A 17,232-nucleotide genomic window follows, 5' to 3' on the forward strand; every position below is an offset into this window, starting at 1 on the left:
CACTTTTCCCTTTTCCCTAATGCAGGTAACAGTTTAGGCACACACTTTTCCCTTTTCCCTAATGCAGGTAACAGTTTAGGCACACACTTTTCCCTTTTCCCTAATGCAGGTAACAGTTTAGGCACACACTTTTCCCTTTTCCCTAATGCAGGTAACAGTTTAGGCACACACTTTTCCCTTTTCCCTAATGCAGGTAACAGTATATGCACACACTTTTCCCTAATGCAGGTAACAGTTTAGGCACACACTTTTCCCTTTTCCCTAATGCAGGTAACAGTTTAGGCACACACTTTTCCCTTTTCCCTAATGCAGGTAACAGTTTAGGCACACACTTTTCCCTTTTCCCTAATGCAGGTAACAGTTTAGGGTAACACACACACTTTTCCCTTTTCCCTAATGCAGGTAACAGTTTAGGGACACACTTTTCCCTTTTCCCTAATGCAGGTAACAGTTTAGGCACACACTTTTCCCTTTTCCCTAATGCAGGTAACAGTTTAGGGACACACTTTTCCCTTTTCCCTAATGCAGGTAACAGTTTAGGCACACACTTTTCCCTTTTCCCTAATGCAGGTAACAGTTTAGGGACACACTTTTCCCTTTTCCCTAATGCAGGTAACAGTTTAGGCACACACTTTTCCCTTTTCCCTAATGCAGGTAACAGTTTAGGCACACACTTTTCCCTTTTCCCTAATGCAGGTAACAGTTTAGGCACACACTTTTCCCTTTTCCTAATCAGGTAACAGTTTAGGCACACACTTTTCCCTTTTCCCTAATGCAGGTAACAGTTTAGGCACACACTTTTCCCTTTTCCCTAATGCAGGTAACAGTTTAGGCACACACTTTTCCCTTTTCCCTAATGCAGGTAACAGTTTAGGCACACACTTTTCCCTTTTCCTAATGCAGGTAACAGTTTAGGCACACACTTTTCCCTTTTCCCTAATGCAGGTAACAGTTTAGGCACACACTTTTCCCTTTTCCCTAATGCAGGTAACAGTTTAGGCACACACTTTTCCCTTTTCCCTAATGCAGGTAACAGTTTAGGCACACACTTTTCCCTTTTCCCTAATGCAGGTAACAGTAAGCACACACTTTTCCCTAATGCAGGTAACACACTTTTCCCTTTTCCCTAATGCAGGTAACAGTTTAGGCACACACTTTTCCCTTTTCCCTAATGCAGGTAACAGTTTAGGCACACACTTTTCCCTTTTCCCTAATGCAGGTAACAGTTTAGGCACACACTTTTCCCTTTTCCCTAATGCAGGTAACAGTTTAGGCACAGCAGGTAACAGTTTAGGCACACACTTTTCCCTTTTCCCTAATGCAGGTAACAGTTTAGGCACACACTTTTCCCTTTTCCCTAATGCAGGTAACAGTTTAGGCACACACTTTTCCCTTTTCCCTAATGCAGGTAACAGTTTAGGCACACACTTTTCCCTTTTCCCTAATGCAGGTAACAGTTTAGGCACACACTTTTCCCTTTTCCCTAATGCAGGTAACAGTTTAGGCACACACTTTTCCCTTTTCCCTAATGCAGGTAACAGTTTAGGCACACACTTTTCCCTTTTCCCTAATGCAGGTAACAGTTTAGGCACACACTTTTCCCTTTTCCCTAATGCAGGTAACAGTTTAGGCACACACTTTTCCCTTTTCCCTAATGCAGGTAACAGTTTAGGCACACACTTTTCCCTTTTCCCTAATGCATGTAACAGTATAGGCACACACTTTTCCCTAAAGCAGGTAACAGTTTAGGCACACACTTTTCCCTTTTCCCTAATGCAGGTAACAGTTTAGGGACACACTTTTCCCTTTTCCCTAATGCAGGTAACAGTTTAGGCACACACTTTTCCCTTTTCCCTAATGCAGGTAACAGTTTAGGCACACACTTTTCCCTTTTCCCTTTGCCAGTTTAGGGACACACTTTTCCCTTTTCCCTAATGCAGGTAACAGTTTAGGCACACACTTTTCCCTTTTCCCTAATGCAGGTAACAGTTTAGGCACACACTTTTCCCTTTTCCCTAATGCAGGTAACAGTTTAGGCACACACTTTTCCCTTTTCCCTAATGCAGGTAACAGTTTAGGCACACACTTTTCCCTTTTCCCTAATGCAGGTAACAGTTTAGGGACACACTTTTCCCTTTTCCCTAATGCAGGTAACAGTTTAGGCACACACTTTTCCCTTTTCCCTAATGCAGGTAACAGTTTAGGCACACACTTTTCCCTTTTCCCTAATGCAGGTAACAGTTTAGGCACACACTTTTCCCTTTTCCCTAATGCAGGTAACAGTTTAGGCACACACTTTTCCCTTTTCCCTAATGCAGGTAACAGTTTAGGGACACTTTTCCCTTTTCCCTAATGCAGGTAACAGTTTAGGCACACACTTTTCCCTTTTCCCTAATGCAGGTAACAGTTTAGGCACACACTTTTCCCTTTTCCCTAATGCAGGTAACAGTTTAGGGACACACTTTTCCTTTTCCCTAATGCAGGTAACAGTTTAGGCACACACTTTTCCCTTTTCCCTAATGCAGGTAACAGTTTAGGCACACACTTTTCCCTTTTCCCTAATGCAGGTAACAGTTTAGGCACACACTTTTCCACTTTTCCCTTTTCCCTAATGCAGGTAACAGTTTAGGCACACACTTTTCCCTTTTCCCTAATGCAGGTAACAGTTTTAGGCACACACTTTTCCCTTTTCCCTAATGCAGGTAACAGTTTAGGCACACACTTTTCCCTTTTCCCTAATGCAGGTAACAGTTTAGGCACACACTTTTCCCTTTTCCCTAATGCAGGTAACAGTTTAGGCACACACTTTTCCCTTTTCCCTAATGCAGGTAACAGTTTAGGCACACACTTTTCCCTTTTCCCTAATGCAGGTAACAGTTTAGGCACACACTTTTCCCTTTTCCCTAATGCAGGTAACAGTTTAGGCACACACTTTTCCCTTTTCCCTAATGCAGGTAACAGTTTAGGCACACACTTTTCCCTTTTCCCTAATGCAGGTAACAGTTTAGGCACACACTTTTCCCTTTTCCCTAATGCAGGTAACAGTTTAGGCACACACTTTTCCCTTTTCCCTAATGCAGGTAACAGTTTAGGCACACACTTTTCCCTTTTCCCTAATGCAGGTAACAGTTTAGGCACACACTTTTCCCTTTTCCCTAATGCAGGTAACAGTTTAGGCACACACAATGCAGGTAACAGTTTCCACACTTTTCCCTAATGCAGGTAACAGTTTAGGCACACACTTTTCCCTTTTCCCTAATGCAGGTAACAGTTTAGGCACACACTTTTCCCTTTTCCCTAATGCAGGTAACAGTTTAGGCACACACTTTTCCCTTTTCCCTAATGCAGGTAACAGTTTAGGCACACACTTTTCCCTTTTCCCTAATGCAGGTAACAGTTTAGGCACACACTTTTCCCTTTTCCCTAATGCAGGTAACAGTTTAGGCACACACTTTTCCCTTTTCCCTAATGCAGGTAACAGTTTAGGCACACACTTTTCCCTTTTCCCTAATGCAGGTAACAGTTTAGGCACACACTTTTCCCTTTTCCCTAATGCAGGTAACAGTTTAGGCACACACTTTTCCCTTTTCCCTAATGCAGGTAACAGTTTAGGCACACACTTTTCCCCCTAATGCAGGTAACAGTTTAGGCACACACTTTTCCCCTAATGCAGGTAACAGTTTAGGGACACACTTTTCCCTTTTCCCTAATGCAGGTAACAGTTTAGGCACACACTTTTCCCTTTTCCCTAATGCAGGTAACAGTTTAGGCACACACTTTTCCCTTTTCCCTAATGCAGGTAACAGTTTAGGCACACACTTTTCCCTTTTCCCTAATGCAGGTAACAGTTTAGGCACACACTTTTCCCTTTTCCCTAATGCAGGTAACAGTTTAGGCACACACTTTTCCCTTTTCCCTAATGCAGGTAACAGTTTAGCAGGGTAACAGTTTAGGCACACACTTTTCCCTTTTCCCTAATGCAGGTAACAGTTTAGGCACACACTTTCCCTTTTCCCTAATGCAGGTAACAGTTTAGGCACACACTTTTCCCTTTTCCCTAATGCAGGTAACAGTTTAGGGACACACTTTTCCCTTTTCCCTAATGCAGGTAACAGTTTAGGCACACACTTTTCCCTTTTCCCTAATGCAGGTAACAGTTTAGGCACACACTTTTCCCTTTTCCCTAATGCAGGTAACAGTTTAGGCACACACTTTTCCCTTTTCCCTAATGCAGGTAACAGTTTAGGCACACACTTTTCCCTTTTCCCTAATGCAGGTAACAGTTTAGGCACACACTTTTCCCTTTTCCCTAATGCAGGTAACAGTTTAGGCACACACTTTTCCCTTTTCCCTAATGCAGGTAACAGTTTAGGCACACACTTTTCCCTTTTCCCTAATGCAGGTAACAGTTTAGATACACACTTTTCCCTTTTCCCTAATGCAGGTAACAGTTTAGGCACACACTTTTCCCTTTTCCCTAATGCAGGTAACAGTATATGCACACACTTTTCCCTAATGCAGGTAACAGTTTAGGCACACACTTTTCCCTTTTCCCTAATGCAGGTAACAGTTTAGGCACACACTTTTCCCTTTTCCCTAATGCAGGTAACAGTTTAGGCACACACTTTTCCCTTTTCCCTAATGCAGGTAACAGTTTAGGCACACACTTTTCCCTTTTCCCTAATGCAGGTAACAGTTTAGGCACACACTTTTCCCTTTTCCCTAATGCAGGTAACAGTTTAGGCACACACTTTTCCCTTTTCCCTAATGCAGGTAACAGTTTAGGCACACACTTTTCCCTAATGCAGGTAACAGTTTAGGCACACACTTTTCCCTTTTCCCTAATGCAGGTAACAGTTTAGGCACACACTTTTCCCTTTTCCCTAATGCAGGTAACAGTTTAGGCACACACTTTTCCACTTTTCCCTAATGCAGGTAACAGTTTAGGCACACACTTTTCCCTTTTCCCTAATGCAGGTAACAGTTTAGGGGTTTTCCTTTTCCCTAATGCAGGTAACAGTTTAGGCACACACTTTTCCCTTTTCCCTAATGCAGGTAACAGTTTAGGCACACACTTTTCCCTTTTCCCTAATGCAGGTAACAGTTTAGGCACACACTTTTCCCTTTTCCCCCTAATGCAGGTAACAGTTTAGGCACACACTTTTCCCTTTTCCCTAATGCAGGTAACAGTTTAGGCACACACTTTTTCCCTAATGCAGGTAACAGTTTAGGCACACACTTTTCCCTTTTCCCTAATGCAGGTAACAGTTTAGGCACACACTTTTCCCTTTTCCCTAATGCAGGTAACAGTTTAGGCACACACTTTTCCCTTTTCCCTAATGCAGGTAACAGTTTAGGCACACACTTTTCCCTTTTCCCTAATGCAGGTAACAGTTATCACACACTTTTCCCTAATGCAGGTAACAGTTTAGGCACACACTTTTCCCTTTTCCCTAATGCAGGTAACAGTTTAGGCACACACTTTTCCCTTTTCCCTAATGCAGGTAACAGTTTAGGCACACACTTTTCCCTTTTCCCTAATGCAGGTAACAGTTTAGGCACACACTTTTCCCTTTTCCCTAATGCAGGTAACAGTTTAGGCACACACTTTTCCCTTTTCCCTAATGCAGGTAACAGTTTAGGCACACACTTTTCCCTAATGCAGGTAACAGTTTAGGCACACACTTTTCCCTTTTCCCTAATGCAGGTAACAGTTTAGGCACACACTTTTCCCTTTTCCCTAATGCAGGTAACAGTTTAGGCACACACTTTTCCCTTTTCCCTAATGCAGGTAACAGTTTAGGCACACACTTTTCCCTTTTCCCTAATGCAGGTAACAGTTTAGGCACACACTTTTCCCTTTTCCCTAATGCAGGTAACAGTTTAGGTAGGCACACACTTTTCCCTTTTCCCTAATGCAGGTAACAGTTTAGGCACACACTTTTCCCTTTTCCCTAATGCAGTTTATGTAATGCAGTTAACAGTTTAGGCACACACTTTTCCCTTTTCCCTAATGCAGGTAACAGTTTAGGCACACACTTTTCCCTTTTCCCTAATGCAGGTAACAGTTTAGGCACACACTTTTCCCTTTTCCCTAATGCAGGTAACAGTTTAGGCACACACTTTTCCTTTTCCCTAATGCAGGTAACAGTTTAGGCACACACTTTTCCCTTTTCCCTAATGCAGGTAACAGTTTAGGCACACACTTTTCCCTTTTCCCTAATGCAGGTAACAGTTTAGGCACACACTTTTCCTTTTCCCTAATGCAGGTAACAGTTTAGGCACACACTTTTCCCTTTTCCCTAATGCAGGTAACAGTTTAGGCACACACTTTTCCCTTTTCCCTAATGCAGGTAACAGTTTAGGCACACACTTTTCCCTTTTCCCTAATGCAGGTAACAGTTTAGGCACACACTTTTCCCTTTTCCCTAATGCAGGTAACAGTTAGGCACACACTTTTCCCTTTTCCCTAATGCAGGTAACAGTTTAGGCACACACTTTTCCCTTTTCCCTAATGCAGTTTAGGGACACACTAAACAGTTTAGGCACACACTTTTCCCTTTTCCCTAATGCAGGTAACAGTTTAGGCACACACTTTTCCCTTTTCCCTAATGCAGGTAACAGTTTAGGCACACACTTTTCCCTTTTCCCTAATGCAGGTAACAGTTTAGGCACACACTTTTCCCTTTTCCCTAATGCAGGTAACAGTTTAGGCACACACTTTTCCCTTTTCCCTAATGCAGGTAACAGTTTAGGCACACACTTTTCCCTTTTCCCTAATGCAGGTAACAGTTTAGGCACACACTTTTCCCTTTTCCCTAATGCAGGTAACAGTTTAGGGACACACTTTTCCCTTTTCCCTAATGCAGGTAACAGTTTAGGCACACACTTTTCCCTTTTCCCTAATGCAGGTAACAGTTTAGGCACACACTTTTTCCTCCTTTTCCTAATGCAGGTAACAGTTTAGGGACACACTTTTCCTTTTCCCTAATGCAGGTAACAGTTTAGGGACACACTTTTCCCTTTTCCCTAATGCAGGTAACAGTTTAGGCACACACTTTTCCCTTTTCCCTAATGCAGGTAACAGTTTAGGGACACACTTTTCCCTTTTCCCTAATGCAGGTAACAGTTTAGGCACACACTTTTCCCTTTTCCCTAATGCAGGTAACAGTTTAGGCACACACTTTTCCCTTTTCCCTAATGCAGGTAACAGTTTAGGCACACACTTTTCCCTTTTCCCTAATGCAGGTAACAGTTTAGGCACACACTTTTCCCTTTTCCCTAATGCAGGTAACAGTTTAGGCACACACTTTTCCCTTTTCCCTAATGCAGGTAACAGTTTAGGGACACACTTTTCCCTTTTCCCTAATGCAGGTAACAGTTTAGGGACACACTTTTCCCTTTTCCCTAATGCAGGTAACAGTTTAGGGACACACTTTTCCCTTTTCCCTAATGCAGGTAACAGTTTAGGCACACACTTTTCCCTTTTCCCTAATGCAGGTAACAGTTTAGGGACACACTTTTCCCTTTTCCCTAATGCAGGTAACAGTTTAGGCACACACTTTTCCCTTTTCCCTAATGCAGGTAACAGTTTAGGCACACACTTTTCCCTTTTCCCTAATGCAGGTAACAGTTTAGGGACACACTTTTCCCTTTTCCCTAATGCAGGTAACAGTTTAGGCACACACTTTTCCCTTTTCCCTAATGCAGGTCTGTAAACAATTGTTGTAAAAATGACTTGTGTCATGCACAAAGCAGATGTCCTAACCGACTTGCCAAAACTACAGTTTGTTAACAAGAAATTTGTGGAGTGGTTGAAAATCGAGTTTTAATGACTCCAACCTAAGTGTATGTAAACTTCCGACTTCAACTGTACTACATTTAAGTAACCTGTTTACACAAGTGTGTGTGTGTGAAACACACACGCACACACTCACAGCCAGTGTTAGGGCAGATACTGTATGTGCTCTTTACAATGTGTGTGTGCATTGTGTTCCCAGTGGCTGTGTCTAAACCACGTCTGACACACACCTGTACTGACTCATCTGTCACTCTGAGGTGTGATGTGGGAAACCCTGTGAATGTGCACGTGACATGGAGCCGTAACAGAAACACACTGCCAGGACAGACAGGCGCTACTCTGACCATAACCAAGGCAACGCACAAACCTGAAGACAGTTATGCGTGTACAGCGAGTATTAAAGACAGCGAGGAGAAGAGTGATGATGTTCACCCTGAATGTACAGGTGTGTAGAACATACTACGTTTAATGAACATACCTGGTGATGAGGATGATTATAATGATGACGATGGATGATGATTCTTCTGCAGATGATGATTCCTCTCCAGTGCTCTTGTTTGGGATGGAACTATGGCTGATGGTGTTGATTCTGGCTGGCGGAGGTGGTCTGCTCCTCATCCTCATCACCTTGGGGTGTGTCTGCAGGAGCCGCAGGCAGCACAAGAGACGCCTAGAAGGTACTGAACACAAAAACACACGTTATCTACATTATGATAAAACAGTACTATGATAAAACCCAAGCTACTCACAATGTACCAACATTTAACTCTATTACCTATGAATCCCAGCCCCTGATTTACCCAGATGTAATCTCTTCTCTCATGTCTCCCTGTAGAGGAGGAGGAGATGAGACTGGCCCCCCTCACCCATCCCACACGTCCACCACCAACAAAGGGCCCAAAGCTGACCCCGGCCCCATAACAGAGCAGCGTCTCAGGCCACACCAAACTCCGGACCTCAGGTTTGACCCAGGTCTCCACAGCAAGCACAGATGCTCAGACTCAGCCCATACCAATGCCCAGGTGGACAGGACCACGAAACCACAGGAATTTGCGATGTGTGTGTGTGTGCGTGTGTGTGTGTGTGTGTGTGTGTGTGTGTGTGTGTGTGTGTGTGTGTGTGTGTGTGTGTGTGTGTGTGTGTGTGTGTGTGTGTATATGTGTGCAAACATTCGCAAATTCTTCTTAACCACAACAACCCCTGTAGTCACAAAAGTGGAATCTGTCAGATCTATATTCTTTCCTCAAAGTAACACAAACCTGGCTTTATTAGTACTGCATCAGAAGTCACTATCATGACATTTGACATCTATAGCATCATAATCAGGGAGCTATATTTTCAGATATTTTTCTGATGAGATGAAGAAGAATAAATATCTTTGATATGTTGAAACATATAGTGCTTGTTCATCGGATGTGTTCCTATGGGTAATGTAATTAGTACATATCTTGTGAGTTATAGTCTGTGTATTGTGTAGCTGTGTGGTTTGTACTGTATGATTGTTCCTGGGGTCCTCCTGTTCTAACTGAATCTTCAGTAAACTGGCCGCTGTGGCTCAGCCTGTCTCTCAGACTCACACCACATCCTGGCCCTCCAGTGCACTCAACAGGCTGAGTTCTCATGGGTGTATAGATCTCTATACCACACCTGCAAGACAAAGAAACTGCATGCTCTGCAGTGCAGAGAGATAATGTGTGTGTGTGTGTGTGTGTGTGTGTGTGTGTGTGTGTGTGTGTGTGTGTGTGTGTGTGTGTGTGTGTGTGTGTGTGTGTGTGTGTGAGAGAGAGACACAGACAGACAGAAGAGAAAGAGAAGTGCATAGTTTCAAGTTGGTTATGAATCCCAAATAATCCTCTGTGTATGACAGAGAGGGTATAATTGGGTGAATGTGGGTGTGAGACCTGTGGGTAGGGTGTAATGTTTACCTTTAGGCAAGAATAGATAAACATAAATATAGACAATATACACATTAAATTCACATTAAGATGCAAAGCACACTCAATCAAAACAAACACATTCTTTATTATAAAAATCCTATGTCAGCTGTTTTAATTTTTGGAGCAGGGCTTTGTAAACAAAAGGAGCGTAATGATGTGATCTACGTGACTTTAAAGAGGTTCAACCAAACTTTTGGTAAAGAGTGCCGTGATGAGTAGTAAACCGCCTCCTGTGAAAAAACAAAATTTCACCTGTGGGTTGGATGTGGGTAGGGGGGTGAGACCTGTAGGTAGGGTGTGAGACTGGTGGGTAGGGTATGTTACCTGTGGGTAGCGGGTGAGACCTGTGGATAGATGTGAGACCTGTGGGTAGGTTGTGAGACCTGTGGGTAGATGTGAGACCTGATGGTAGGTTGTGAGACCTGTGGGTAGGTTGTGAGACCTGTCGATAGATGGTGAGACCTGTGGGTAGGTTGTGAGACCTGTGGGTAGGTTGTGAGACCTGTAGGTACTGTTATCTAACATTACTAGTAGTAGATCACAATTCTGTTATCTAACAGTACTAGTAGTAGATCACATTACTGTTATCTAACAGTACTAGTAGTAGATAACATTACTGTTGTCTAACATTACTAGATAACAGTAATGATAACATTACTATTAGTAGATAACATTACTGTTATTACTGTTGTCTAACACTACTAGAAGTAGATAACATTACTGTTGTCTGACATTACTAGTAGTAGATGTCATGACGTTGGCTTGTTGGGGAGGTTTGTGACCCCCATAAACACCTTTCCCCCTTTTCCTCTCTCTACTCTACAGATGTGTCTATTGAAAATCCCTTTGTAGCATAGAGACTCTGGTAACATCAAAAGTTGGGAAACGGAACCATATTTCAGTAATCCAACCAGTTGAAAATATGCGTTGGTATTTAATGAATATGATGTCAGATCAGTTGTTGTCTGAGACATTATTACTGATGATAGTATGACATAAACTGTATCTTGGAAAATCTACACATTCTAGTTATCAGATTATCGTGTAATTTAAATGTTTAAATATGAAACTATTTGTGAACAGATGAAATGTAATTTTAGCTTCTTAATGAGATAACGGTTTGTCATTAGAACACCTCTCTGCTCACTCAGAGCCCCCCCCCCCCCCCAAGTGACCAGACATTGGTTGTATACTATGAAACACGCCCTTCTTTCACCACCATATAAACCCGTTGATGAAAAATCTACTTTTTATTCCAAGGACGAGAGGACGACAGTCCCCACGTTGAAAGGGCTAAGATAATAACCTAACAAAATGATCATTGAATTTCAACGTGTAGACGGCGGTCGACACTCCGAAAGGATGAATTTTGACTATACCAGCCAGAATCTAGCATGAGCTTAAAGTATGGCAACTTGATATGAACTTTGAACTCTTATTCACTAAAGAGGTGAGACCTCCTAGCCGATTGAGTTAGCCGCAGCAACTGTAAACGTGGGCTAGGAAAGGACGGACGACTTATCCAGTCTAACACGCAACGACGATACTATAACATATCCAGTTTACCACCAGAGACATTCTTCATGGAGGATCTCTGTTGAGCAACACAGCCTTCCATCCACGACCAACCTATTGAAGCGCAGCTCAGAGTAAATATTCCTTGCATTTTCCATTTTCCCAAATGGGCGGTTATTTAGAATGTTTAAGATTCTGTATTTTTGATAGCATAGCTTCTCCCTTTGTTACTCAGTCTTCCCGCACTTTCATTCAAAACCCAACCCCCTTTCTTTGTGTATGTAACCAGCCGTCATATCTGTTCCATCCACTAGGGACGTTTTCCTTTATAACATAATTTGTAATCAATGTATGATCCATTCTGTGTAGATGTTATTCTGTGTGATTATTTAGGTATTTAATAAATAAATAATTAAACCAAATTTTGTATTGCTTATTCAACTTGTTAGCCACGGTTTGTGAAGATCACCAAGAATTTACAACTTTCAGATGAGACTGAATAAGGTGACAACTAAATATTCACTGCTACTGAGGTAAAAGATTACCATGTCTTTAAGAGTTTATTCGGAAGATAACCGCTCTATAAACATTATTTCACGGTGCCCATTATTTCATGATATATTTACATGATTAGCTTAATCAGGTAACACTAATTACAGAGAAATTATTTTATAGAATAGCAAGAATTATCACTTAATCCAGCATAGCCACAAACACGACATAGATAACATTACTGTTATCTAACATTACTAGTATTAGATAACATTACTGTTGTCTAACACTACTAGTAGTAGATAACATTACTGCTGTCTAACATTACTAGTATTAGATAACATTACTGTTATCTAACATTACCAGTATTAGTTAGCATTACTTCTGTCTAACATTACTAGTAGCAGATAGCATTACTGTTATCTAACATTACCAGTATTAGTTAACAGTACTGTTGTCTAACATTACCAGTATTAGATAACATTACTGTTGTCTAACAGTACTAGTATTAGATAACATTACTGTTGTCTAACATTACTAGTATTAGATAACATTACTGCTGTCTAACATTACTAGTAGCAGATAGCATTACTGTTATCTAACCTTACTAGTAGTAGATAACATTACTATTGTCTAACATTACTAGTATTAGATAACATTACTGTTGTCTAACATTACTAGTATTAGATAACATTACTGCTGTCTAACATTACTAGTAGCAGATAGCATTACTGTTGTCTAACATTACTAGTATTAGATAACATTACCGTTGTCTAACATTACTAGTATGAGAACATTACTGTTGTCTAACACTAATAGTAATAGATAACCTTACTGTTGTCTAACATTACTAGTAGTAGATAACACTATCAAATCAAATCAAATGTATTTAGATAGCCCTTCGTACATCAGCTGATATCTCAAGGTGCTGTATAGAAACCCAGCCTAAAACCCCAAACAGCAATCAATGCAGGTGTAGAAGCACGGTGGCTAGGAAAAACTCCCTAGAAAGGCCAAACCTAGGACGAAACCTAGAGAGGAACCAGGCTATGTGGGTTGGCCAGTCCTCTTCTGGCTGTGCCAGGTGGAGATTAAACAGAACATGGCCAAGATGTTCAAATGTTCATAAATGACCAGCATGGTCAAATAATAATAATCACAGGCAGAACAGTTGAAACTGGAGCAGCAGCACAGCCAGGTGGACTTGGGACAGCAAGGAGTCATCATGTCAGGTAGTCCTGAGGCATGGTCCTAGGGCTCAGCTCCTCCGAGAGAGAGAAAGAAAGAGAGAAAGAGAGAATTAGAGAGAGCATACTTAAATTCACAAAGGACACCGGATAGGACAGGAGAAGTACTCCAGATATAACAAACTGACTCTAGTCCCCCGACATATAAACTACTGCAGCATAAATACTGGAGGCTGAGACAGGAGGGGTCAGGAGACACTGTGGCCCCATCCGATGACATCCCCGGACAGGGCCAAACAGGAAGGATATCAACCACCAACTTACCATCCTGAGACAAGGCCGAGTATAGCCCACAAAGATCTCCGCACGGCACAACCCAAGGGGGGGCGCCAAACCAGACAGGAAGATCACGTCAGTGACACAGCCTACTCAAGTGACGGACCCCTCCTAGGGACGGTATGAAAGAGCCCTAGTAAGCCAGTGACTCAGCCCCTGTAATAGGGTTAGAGGCAGAGAATCCCAGTGGAAAGAGGGGAACCGGCCAGGCAGAGACAGCAAGGGCGGTTCGTTGCTCCAGAGCCTTTCCGTTCACCTTCACACTCCTGGGCCAGACTACACTCAATCATATGACCCACTGAAGAGATGAGTCTTCAGTAAAGACTTAAAGGTTGAGAACAAGTTTGCGTCTCTCACATGGGTAGGCAGACCATTCCATAAAAATGGAGCTCTACAGGAGAAAGCCCTGCCTCCAGCTGTTTGCTTAGAAATTCTAGGGACAATTAGAAGGCCTGTGTCTTGTGACCGTAGCGTACGTGTAGGTATGTACGGCAGGACCAAATCAGAGAGATAGGTAGGAGCAAGCCCATGTAATGCTTTGTAGGTTAGCAGTAAAACCTTGAAATCAGCCCTTGCCTTGACAGGAAGCCAGTGTAGGGAGGTTAGCACTGGAGTAATATGATCACATTTTTTGGTTCTAGTCAAGATTCTAGCAGCCGTATTTAGCACTAACTGAAGTTTATTTAGTGCTTTATCCGGGTAGCCGGAAAGTAGAGCATTGCAGTAGTCTAACCTAGAAGTGACACAAGCATGGATAAATTGTTCTGCATCATTTTTGCTCAGAAAGTTTCAGATTTTTGCAATGTTACGTAGATGGAAAAAAGCTGTCGTTGAAACAGTCTTGATATGTTCTTCAAAAGAGAGATCAGGGTCCAGAGTAACGCCGAGGTCCTTCACAGTTTGATTTGAGACGACAGTACAACCATTAAGAGTAATTGTCAGATTCAACAGAAGATCTCTTTGTTTCTTGGGACCTAGAACAAGCATCTCTGTTTTGTCCGAGTTTAAAAGTAGAAAGTTTGCAGCCATCCACTTCCTTATGTCTGAAACACATGCTTCTAGCGAGGGCAATTTTGGGGCTTCACCATGTTTCATTGAAATGTACAGCTGTGTGTCATCCGCATAGCAGTGAAAGTTAACATTATGTTTTCGAATGACATCCCCAAGAGGTAAAATATATAGTGAAAACAATAGTGGTCCTAAAACGGAACCTTGAGGAACACTGAAATTTACAGTTGATTTGTCAGAGGACAAACCATTCACAGATACAAACTGATATCTTTCCGACAGATAAGATCTAAACCAGGCCAGAACTTGTCCATGTAGACCAATTTGGGTTTCCAATCTCTCCAAAAGAATGTGGTGATCGATGGTATCAAAAGCAGCACTAAGGTCTAGGAGCACGAGGACAGATGCAGATCCTCGGTCTGATTCCATTAAAAGGTCATTTACCACCTTCACAAGTGCAGTCTCAGTGCTATGATGGGGTCTAAAACCAGACTGAAGCATTTCATATACATTACTGTTGTCTAACATTACTTGTACGGGATAACATTACTGTTATCTAACACTACTAGTAGTAGATAGCATTACTTCTATCTAACATTACTAGTATCAGAACATTAGTCTTGCCTAAGATTACTAGTAGTAGATAACATTACTGTTGTCTAACATTACTAGTACGAGATAACATTGCTGTTGTCTAACATTACTGGTATGAGAACATTACTGTTGTCTAACGCTAATAGTAGTAGATAACATTACTGTTTTCTAACATTACTAGTAGTAGATAACATTACTGTTGTCTAACATTACTAGTATTAGATAACATTACTGTTGTCTAACATTACTAGTATTAGATAACGTTACTGTTGTCTAACATTACTAGTATGAGAACATTACTGTTATCTAAGATTACTAGTAGTGGATATCATTATTGTTATCTAACATTACTAGTAGTAGGTAACATGACTGTTGTCTAACATTACTACTAGTAGATAACATTACTATTGTCTAACATTACTAGTTGTAGGTAACATTACTGTTGTCTAACATTACTAGTATTAGATAACATTAATCTTGTCTAATACTCCCAACAGACAAATGGACGGACCTGTCTCCAGCAGTTCTGAAAGGATCATAGGCTTCCACACTGGTGAGCCTCTGGGTCCCTCAGTGCAGGCCGGGAGTGGGCTTCAGCCAGATGCAGCACAGCTACAAGTCTCTCTGGTTGGAGAGAGTCAGCCAGGAACCCTGCACAAGCCTCTACTTCACAGGGAAACTGGAGAGAGTAGATGGATACAGGGAGAGAGAGACAGAGGCAACAGATCAAGTCAAGATGACAGACAAGAGGTTTTATCTTAGTCTAACTAACATTTATCTGACTTCAATCATCTCTCTCAAATACACAGGCACACACACAAAAACACACAAACACAGCTGTGAGGTTAATTCAGGCCAGAGTAGAAAACTGATACTGAGGATTAACATCAAGTATGACTTTCACTTCCCTGTCTCAGCAGTCAGCAGATTTAGACTAGAATACAATGATATGTTAGCTGTCACCTGATTGACTAGAATACAGTAATATGTTAGCTGTCATCTGATTGCCTAGAATACACTAATATCTTAGTGGTCACCAGATGCAGACTAGAATACGGTAATATGTTAGCTGTGCACACCACAGGAGGTTGGTGGCACCTTAATTGAGGAGAACAGGCTCTTGGTAATGTCAGGAGTGGAATAGGTGTAATAGTATCAAATATATGGTCTCCATTTGTTTGATGACTTTACATTTGGTTCGTTCCAGCCATTATTATGAGCCGTTCTCCCCTTAGCAGCCTCCACTGGTGCACACCTATCCCAGAATTTAGAGACAATATTCCCACCAGCCCTTGAATACACATTCACCATGACACAGAACTTCATAGCATGTGTAAGTGTGTTTATTAGCTCTTCCTGTCAGGCCCTGTTGCTGATGCTTTGTGATTGGTTGATGTCATGTGGTACATGATGAAGCAACATTCCTGTTCTAGATCCCTCCCTGAGGTGTCAATCCCTGGAACTGGCCGTTTGACACCTCTCCTGCTCTACCTAGCACATGTATATGTGTTTGATGATTTGTAGCACTCTTTTATTAAGGACCAGACTGAGCAAATTCCACTCTCTCTCACTCTGCTTCACATTGTACCTACTAACAGCCCAGAGCCGTGGTATATTTAAGAAATCAGGCACGAGGGGATGTGGTATATGGCCAATATACCATGGCTAAAGGTTGTTCCTAAGCACGACGCAATGTGGAGTGCCTGGACACACCCCTTAGCCGTGGTATATTGGCCATATAACACAACCCCTAGAGGTGCCTTGTTGCTATAAGAAACTGGTTACCAGTGTAATTAGAGCAGTAAAAATAAATGTTTTGTCATACACGTGGTATACCACAGCTGTCAGCCAATAAGCATTCAGGGCTCAAGCCACCTAGTTTATATTGGCCATTAGTCTTCCGTTGCCGTACCTCCAAAATCGCGTCATTGTCACGGGAAGACTGGTTCTCGACGAGGCTAATTGGACACACACCCCACCCCGTCTGGTCTCATTGTTTAATGATAGATCTAATCATCTGTGCAGGGCCTATTTTGTGCTTTCATGACCGTTGTGAACAAGTAACAAGTTATTGTCTTACTCAGCGTTACCTAAGTGAAACCAGGCTACCTAAGTATGGTTCTCAATCAGGGACAACGAATGACAGCTGCCACTGATTGAGAACCATACCAGGCCAAACACAGAAATCCCAAATCATAGAAAAGGGAACATAGACAACCCACCCAACTTACGCCCTGACCATACTAAAATTAAAACAAAACAAAGGAACTAAGGGCAGAACGTGACAGGTCTAATGTGTTTCTTGGCCCAAGCAAGTCTCTTCTTATTATTGGTGTCCTTTAGTAGTGTTTTTTTTCAGCAA

At 42.0% G+C, this 17,232-nt stretch overlaps 1 pseudogene; it reads left to right on the forward strand.

Moving 5' to 3' along the window:
• The first annotated feature begins 7,975 nt into the window (after positions 1-7,975).
• On the forward strand, positions 7,976-11,675 carry LOC115126017 (uncharacterized; annotated as a pseudogene).
• Positions 11,676-17,232: the final 5,557 nt, after the last annotated feature.

Source organism: Oncorhynchus nerka, linkage group LG3 (genome assembly GCF_034236695.1).
Source record: "Oncorhynchus nerka isolate Pitt River linkage group LG3, Oner_Uvic_2.0, whole genome shotgun sequence".
Taxonomy (NCBI): Eukaryota; Metazoa; Chordata; class Actinopteri; order Salmoniformes; family Salmonidae; genus Oncorhynchus; species Oncorhynchus nerka.